This window comes from Scyliorhinus canicula, chromosome 13 (assembly GCF_902713615.1).
Source record: "Scyliorhinus canicula chromosome 13, sScyCan1.1, whole genome shotgun sequence".
Lineage (NCBI taxonomy): Eukaryota > Metazoa > Chordata > Chondrichthyes > Carcharhiniformes > Scyliorhinidae > Scyliorhinus > Scyliorhinus canicula.
In genome coordinates this window covers 154,750,662-154,758,120 of record NC_052158.1, presented here as the reverse complement: position 1 = coordinate 154,758,120, position 7,459 = coordinate 154,750,662, and positions in this window count along the sequence as shown.

Below are 7,459 nucleotides of genomic sequence, written 5' to 3'. Positions count from 1 at the left end.
GCCCCCCCCCCCCCCCCCCGCCCCCGCCCCACTCTTCTTCAAAATAGTGTTGTGGAATCCTTTACTTTCACCTTGAAAGGGCAGACAGACCCTCTCTTTGGTAAACCACCCAAAACACAGGGGCACTCTGGCACTGCAGGGGTGGGTAAGCCTAGTTTTTGTGCTCCGATTTCTGGAGTGGGGTTTGAACCCACACGACTGTGACCAATATGTTGACACATATTGGTCAATAAATTCATTCAGTTCCTCATTGAATACATTAACCCTTTGATGGCAGTGTTCTCAGACAACACAAGCTAGCCTCAAAGGGAGTTACCAATAATTATTGTTTAGCTCAAACGGCTGGAGAGTTGGCATGGCGCAGAGCGAGGCCAGCGTGGGTTCAATTCCCGCACCGTCTGAGGTGATTCATGAAGGCCCTGCGTTTTCAAACTCACCCCTCGCCTGAGGTGTGGCGACCCTCAGGTTAAATTACCACCAGTCGGCTCCCCCCCGCTCAAAGGGGAAAGTAGCCAATGGTCACCTGGGACTATGGAGACTTCAGTTTTACAGATTGTCAACAGAGATTTATGAGGCTTGTGGTGAATGTGATTCACACTGGATTGTAATCTGTATATACATGTGTCTGTTTTGTAAGTGCAGTTGCACTACCTGTCCTCCAGGGGGAGTAGCTCTGGAAATGCTCGAGTTGTACGGGGCTTCTCCCTTGGCTCTGCCCAGGACTCCTCCCCCGGAAGCTCCTGTATAAAAGCTCAGTGCCACATGGTCAGCCGGCCAGTTCACCGAAAGTTCAATGGCTAACAGGCTGGCTCTGTTGTGAGTATATTAAAACCGCTATTCTAATCCTACAAGCACGTGTCCGTAGAATTGTTGGTTCCAACAAGGCTGGAGTTTAATAGAACGTGTTTTGCAATGCTGGGGAGGCGAGCTCCAGAACGCGCCCCAAGCTCGTTCCCAGGGAGCTGTTAATTCTCACAGAATCGATCACGGATTACTGGGCTCAAGATAGCAGGTAAGACTGTTCCCCTCAGGAATCTCTTGTCGGGAACAGGAAAATGTTTCTACTGGAGGGGCGTCAACAAGGAGTAAAGGAAACACGAGGCAGTCAGAACGTACTAATTAGTTGAAAGCACTGTCTAGTTTCGGAAGCCTTCGATGGGTGGGCCGAGGGGGCAATCACATTTTAGTATTGAGAGCCTGAGACAGTTTGAGAATAGGAGGCAGATTTTCAACTTGCCATGTCGACATTGTTGGAGAGATCGCCTGCGAATTAATTCAACAATTTGCATTTAGATAGCACCTTTAACGGTGTAAAATATCCCACAGCGCTTCACAGAATCATTATGAAACAGAGTTTGACACCGAGTCACGTAAGGACGTATCAGAACAGGGCGACCCTGAGCTTGGTTGGAGGGATAGGAGCGTGTTAGTGGCAGGGATCTGAAGAAATTGGGAAAGGTTTAAGGTGGGGTGGGGGGGGGGGCGGGGGGTGGAGTTTTCTGAGTTTGCAGCCCGGGCAGCAGAAGGCACAGCCACTGATGATGGAGTGATGTGCAGGGGGGCCAGAGGAATGCAGAGTCCTTGGGGGGGAGGGGGGGGGGCTGTTGTGAGGCTTGGGGAGGTTACAGAGAGGGGGGGGTTGGGGAGGGAAGGGGCTGTTCTGAGGCTTGGGGAGATAACAGAGAGGGGGGGGAGGTTGGGGGGGGGGGGCTGTTGTGAGGCTTGGGGAGATTACAGAGAGGGGGGGAGGTTGGGGGGGCTGTTGTGAGGCTTGGGGAGATTACAGAGAGGGGGAGGTTGGGGTGGGGGGGGCTGCTATGAGGCTTGGGGAGATTACAGAGAGGGGGAGGTTGGGGTGGGGGGGGGCTGTTGTGAGGCTTGGGGAGATTACAGAAGGGGGGAGATTGGGGTGGGGGGGCTGTTGTGAGGCTTGGGGAGATTACAGAGAGGGGAGGTTGGGGTGGGGGGGCTGTTGTGAGGCTTGGGGAGATTACAGAGGGGGGGAGGTTGGGGTGGGGGGGGTTGTTGTGAGGCTTGGGGAGATTACAGAGAGGAGGAGGTTGGGGTGGGGGGGGCTTGGGGAGATTACAGAGGGGGGAGGTTGGGGTGGGGGGGGCTGTTGTGAGGCTTGGGGAGATTACAGAGAGGGGGAGGTTGGGGTGGGAGATTACAGAGAGGGGAGGTTGGGGTGGTGGGGGGGCTGTTGTGAGGCTTGGGGAGATTACAGAGAGGGGGAGGTTGGGGTGGGAGGGGCTGTTGTGAGGCTTGGGGAGATTACAGAGGGGGGGAGGTTGGGGTGGGGGGGCTGTTGTGAGGCTTGGGGAGATTACAGAGAGGGGGAGGTTGGAGTGGGGGGGGGTGTTGTGAGGCTTGGGGAGATTACAGAGAGGGGGAGGTTGGGGTGGGGGGGGCTTGGGGAGATTACAGAGAGGGGGAGGTTGGGGTGGGGGGGCTGTTGTGAGGCTTGGGGAGATTACAGAGAGGGGGAGGTTGGGGTGGGGGGGTGTTGTGAGGCTTGGGGAGATTACAGAGAGGGGGAGGTTGGGGTGGGGGGGTGTTGTGAGGCTTGGGGAGATTACAGAGAGGGGGAGGTTGGGGGGGCTTGGGGAGATTACAGAGAGGGGGGGAGGTTGGGGTGTGGGGGGGGCTGTGTGAGGCTTGGGGAGATTACAGAGAGGGGGAGGTTGGGGTGGGGGGGGCTGTTGTGAGGCTTGGGGAGATTACAGAGAGGGGGAGGTTGGGGTGGGGGGGGGCTGTTGTGAGGCTTGGGGAGATTACAGAGAGGGGGAGGTTGGGGTGGGGGGGTTGTTGTGAGGCTTGGGGAGATTACAGAGGGGGGGAGGTTGGGGTGGGGGGGGGGCTGTTGTGAGGCTTGGGGAGATTACAGAGAGGGGGAGCAAGGGGAAGCCCTGGAGGGATTTGAAAACAAGGATGCGAATTCTGTAATTGCGGCCTTCCATTGCGTGGATATTGCGTGGATAGTGCGTAATGCGGGAAGCGGGTTGGCTCGTTTGTGTGGATCAGATGCGGGCCGACAGCTTAGGGTTCGATACCCATCCCGGCAGCACGGGAGCACAGTGGTTAGCACGGGTGCTTCACAGCTCCAAGGTCCCAGGTTCGATTCCCGGCTTGGTTCACTGTCTGTGTGGAGTCTGCACATTCCCCCCGTGTCTGCGTGGGTTTCCTCCGGGTGCTCCGGTTTCCTCCCACAGTCCAAAGATGTGCAGGTTAGGTGGATTGGTCATGATAAATTGCCCTTAGTGTCCAAAAAGAGTTAGGAGGGGTTATTGCGCTACGGTGATAGGGTTGAGGTGTGGGTTTAAGTAGGGTGCTCTTTCCAAGGGCCAGTGCAGACTCGATGGACTGAATGGCCTCCTTTTGCCCTGTACATTCTGTGATTCTCTGTGCTGCAGCCCTGCCCTACCCATGGTGGAGGTCTTGATGCGGGGGGTGGGGTGGGGGCGAGGGTCAAACCCACCTTCAAGTCAGACAAACGAAGAGTAATTGAATGCGGAAAGAGATGACAGTGCAAGGCAAGGAGGGGGCGGTAATGGGACAAGAAACCAAAGTCTGGGTCCAGATGATCTGGAAACAGCAGCATCAGAACCAGGGCACAAACACACTGTCCGACTGAATGGGGAACTGTAGATGGAAGCTCCATCTAGTGGCCAGGAGCTGACATGACCCTTGCAACTAAACCAGGAGGATTGGAGAGACAGGGCTGGATTCTCCGCAGCCCCGTGCCGAAATCGCGTTCGGCGGGGGGGGGTGGGGGGGGGGGGGGGGGGGGGGGCGGGGGGTGGGGGGGGGGGGGGCGGCGGCGAATCCAATTTCACGCCGAAATCGGGACTGGCGATTCTCCGGGTCCCAAGAATCGGCGTGATCGCAGAGTACTCCGCGCGGCTGGGGGGAGGGGGGCATTGACAAAGGCCAGCCCAGCGGTGCCCCGCTCCCGACTGGCGTGGAACTAACCTGCCATTGCCGATCGGGATGGTGGCATGCCGGCTGCGGACTCAGCTCAGCTCCGCGGTGCGAGCGGGAGGCCGCCGCCGTGCGCATGCGTGGACTCAAAACCGGAAGTGCTAAAGCTGCGTGAATTACTCCTGGTCCCTACTCGCCCCCTGCAGGGCATTGAATCAGCTCATCGTTCCTACAGGAAACCCCAGAGGGAAACTCTAACATTCGTACTCCGCCGTGGGGAACATGGTCCCATTTTGTGACAGTCCAGCCCACAATCTTACGGTTGAACAGGCAGCAACCTTTCAATCATGGGCGGATTTATTTTTTACAAACTCTTTTTTTGACTCGTATCATTCTGTAATCAGGCACTTTATTTTATTTGTCTCCCCCCCCCCCCCACTCCTCCGTGCGTTCAAACAATGCAATTTGACACAAAGACCCGCAAGTATTGCTGTACCCCGAGGAGGAGAGTGACGGACGTCGAGGGGATGCAGGCAGTCTGGTGGAAAGGGCAGGCATGGGGCAAATGGAACCTGACACAGAGGATGGGGAATACAAAGTGTAAAAAGTTAGATTTGGGGCTGAAGAATGAGAGGAGGAGATTTAAACGAAAGGCTGCCATTCTAAATGGACTGTAGAGGCAGGGTGGGGGGGGGGGGGGTGGGGGGGAGGATGCATCATTTATTGAAGGTGACAGGACATGTTGAGAAAGTGATTAATAAAGCATCCAGCATCCCGGACTTCAGAAGTCGGGACATAGCAGAGAAAAAACAGCAAAGTTTCATCGAACCTGTGTGAAACATTGGTTCTGTCTCAACTGGAGCGTTGCGTCCAGTTCTGGATGCCGCACTTGGGAAGATTTGGGGAGATGGTGACATGGTTTTATTGTCACCGGGCTAGTGATCCGCAGTGGAGCTAATGTTTCTTTTATGATCATTCTTTCACAGGGATGTGGGCGCCGCTGCTTCGGCCAGCATTTATTACCCATCCCTAATCGCCCTTGAGAAGGTGGTGGAAAACGCAAGCGACATGGAATTCATATTCAATTCGTATATCTGGAATTGAAAGCTTGCCCGGGCAGCGGCGATCACAAAACTCTCATCGATTGTCTAAAAATCTATCAGGTTCCCTCATGTCCTTGAGGGAGGGAAATAGATTCATCGACGTTTACTGCATAGAAGGAGGCCATTCAGCCCACCGAGTCCATGCTGGTCAACAAAGATCCGACCGCCAATCCCACTATCCTGTGCTTGGCCCTTAGCCCTGGAGGTTATGGTATTGCAAGTGAATATCTAAATACTTTTTCGATGTTATGAGGGTCTCTGATTCCACCACCCTTTCATGGTGTGGAGATGCCAGCGTTCGTACGATAAAGATACTCTCGTACGAACGGGATATGGCGCTCGACTCATCGATCGACAGTTCCAACACGCCACAGCAAAAAACCGCACCGACCTCCTCAGAAGACAAACACGGGACACAACTGACAGAGTACCCTTCGTCGTCCAGTACTTTACTGGGGCGGAGAAACTACGACATCCTCTTCACAGCCTTCAACACATCATCAATGAAGATGAACATCTTGCCAAGGTCATCCCCACACACCCAATACTTGCCTTCAAACAACCGCGCAACCTCAAACAAACCATTGTTTGCAGCAAATTACCCAGCCTTCGGAACAGCGACCACGACACCACACAACCCTGCCAGGGCAATCTCTGCAAGACATGCCAGATCATCGACATGTGACCACCCTTTCAGGCAGCGAGTTCCAAACTCCCACCACCCTCTGGGCGAAAATGTTTTTCCTCCTCCTCCTTATGTATTCAAGTAATACTTCCTGCTGCTGGAACCTCATGTGATCTGTATTGACGTCAGCGTGGTGTTTGCACAGGCATTCAGTTTACCACCTTGCCCTGTAGAAGCAACATTTCTTAATAAACCCTGTACGAGGTGTTTACGAACTTGAAGCGTCGCCCTTCTACTCTTTGCGGCAAACAACAAAACTATAACAGAAGTGAAAACTGGCGATGAGGATTCGGGCCACAAACAACCATCGACAAAGCTTTGGGGGCAGAGAATATCCAAAGTTGGGTTGTAACAAAGAGCGACAGGTTTGTGACAAGAAAAGAACTCTTCATATCTTGGGAAGCCGTCAACGATGAACCCAACCAACCATAACCAGCTGCTGGTGCAATGACGGTTTCAAAAAATAAATTGGGAAGGAACTGTGAGCATATACTTGTGCAAGGAAACAACGTTTCAGGTGTACTTCCTGGTTGTAGTGGTTGGAAGCTGCAGAGACTGCGTACCAGGCGCTGTAAACGGGCTGCGGGAACGGGAACCTACAAGGCTGCCGGCTCTGCAACCTTCTGCTTGGGAACTGATAGTCCAGGGAAAGGAAGAATGGGTTTGCTTGTGGGCGAGGAGATTCCTTGCTTTGGGAAGCAGAAAGGAGGGGAGAAAGGCTGAAGAAGTGCACATCAGGGAACCGGGATCTGAAAAACAGCGGGAAAAAGTGGCACCGTGAAGGGATTTGACAAGGACTATGAGACATGGAATTCTTATGAGGAAAGGTTTGAATTGTACCTTGTTGCAAATCAGACACCAGAAAACCTGCAAATTTCCTCAGCCCGGTTGGGCGAAAAGCAATGATGTTGTTACAAAACCTGGTTGACCCAGCTAAACCAGGAGAAAAGATCTATAAATAGTTAAGGACAATCATGGAAGGACATTTCTCTCTCCGTCCGCTGTTGATAGCCGAGAGATTCTGCATCCATTGTTATGCTCAAGAGGAATGGGGCGGCACGGTAGCACAGTGGTTAGCAGTGTTGTTTCACAATGCCAGGGTCCCAGGTTCGATTCCCGGCTTGGGTCACTGCCTGTGCGGAGTCTGCATGTTCTCCCTGTGTCTGCGTGGGTTTCCTCCGGGTGCTCCGGTTTCCTACCGTAAGTCCTGAAAGACGTACTTGTTAGGTGAATTGGACATTCTGAATTCCCCCTTGTTGATGTAAGCCTACCTGTGACAATAAAGACTATTAAAAATTAAAGCATTTTGCAATTCGGAGCAACATTACATAAATTAGGAAAATATCGTGAATTTGGTCAAACACCTGATGATACACTTTGTTGTTGATAGGTTGGTCTGTGGATTCAGAAGGAAACCGTTGACTGAAGGTGCGTCAACCCTGAAATTTGCTGCAGAAATCGCTACTTCCACAGAACCTGCAGCGATAGAACCTGGGACGCAATTCAGCGGACATAGGTTAAAGTCCGCTTTGGGAATGTTTGGCAGGGTGCTTTGCCTCAGCCATATTGATGAGATTGCAGTTTGTATTCAATGGCACTTAGAGCTTAAAAGGAGCCCCCACAGGATACTCGACATTACTGGCTCCCTCTCCGCGTGAGTCGCCCAACTCCCACCTCAGCTGCTCGCCGCTATCAGGAGGAACTGCTTTTAAATACTTTGTCACCACTCAGTCCCAGTCAACACACAAAC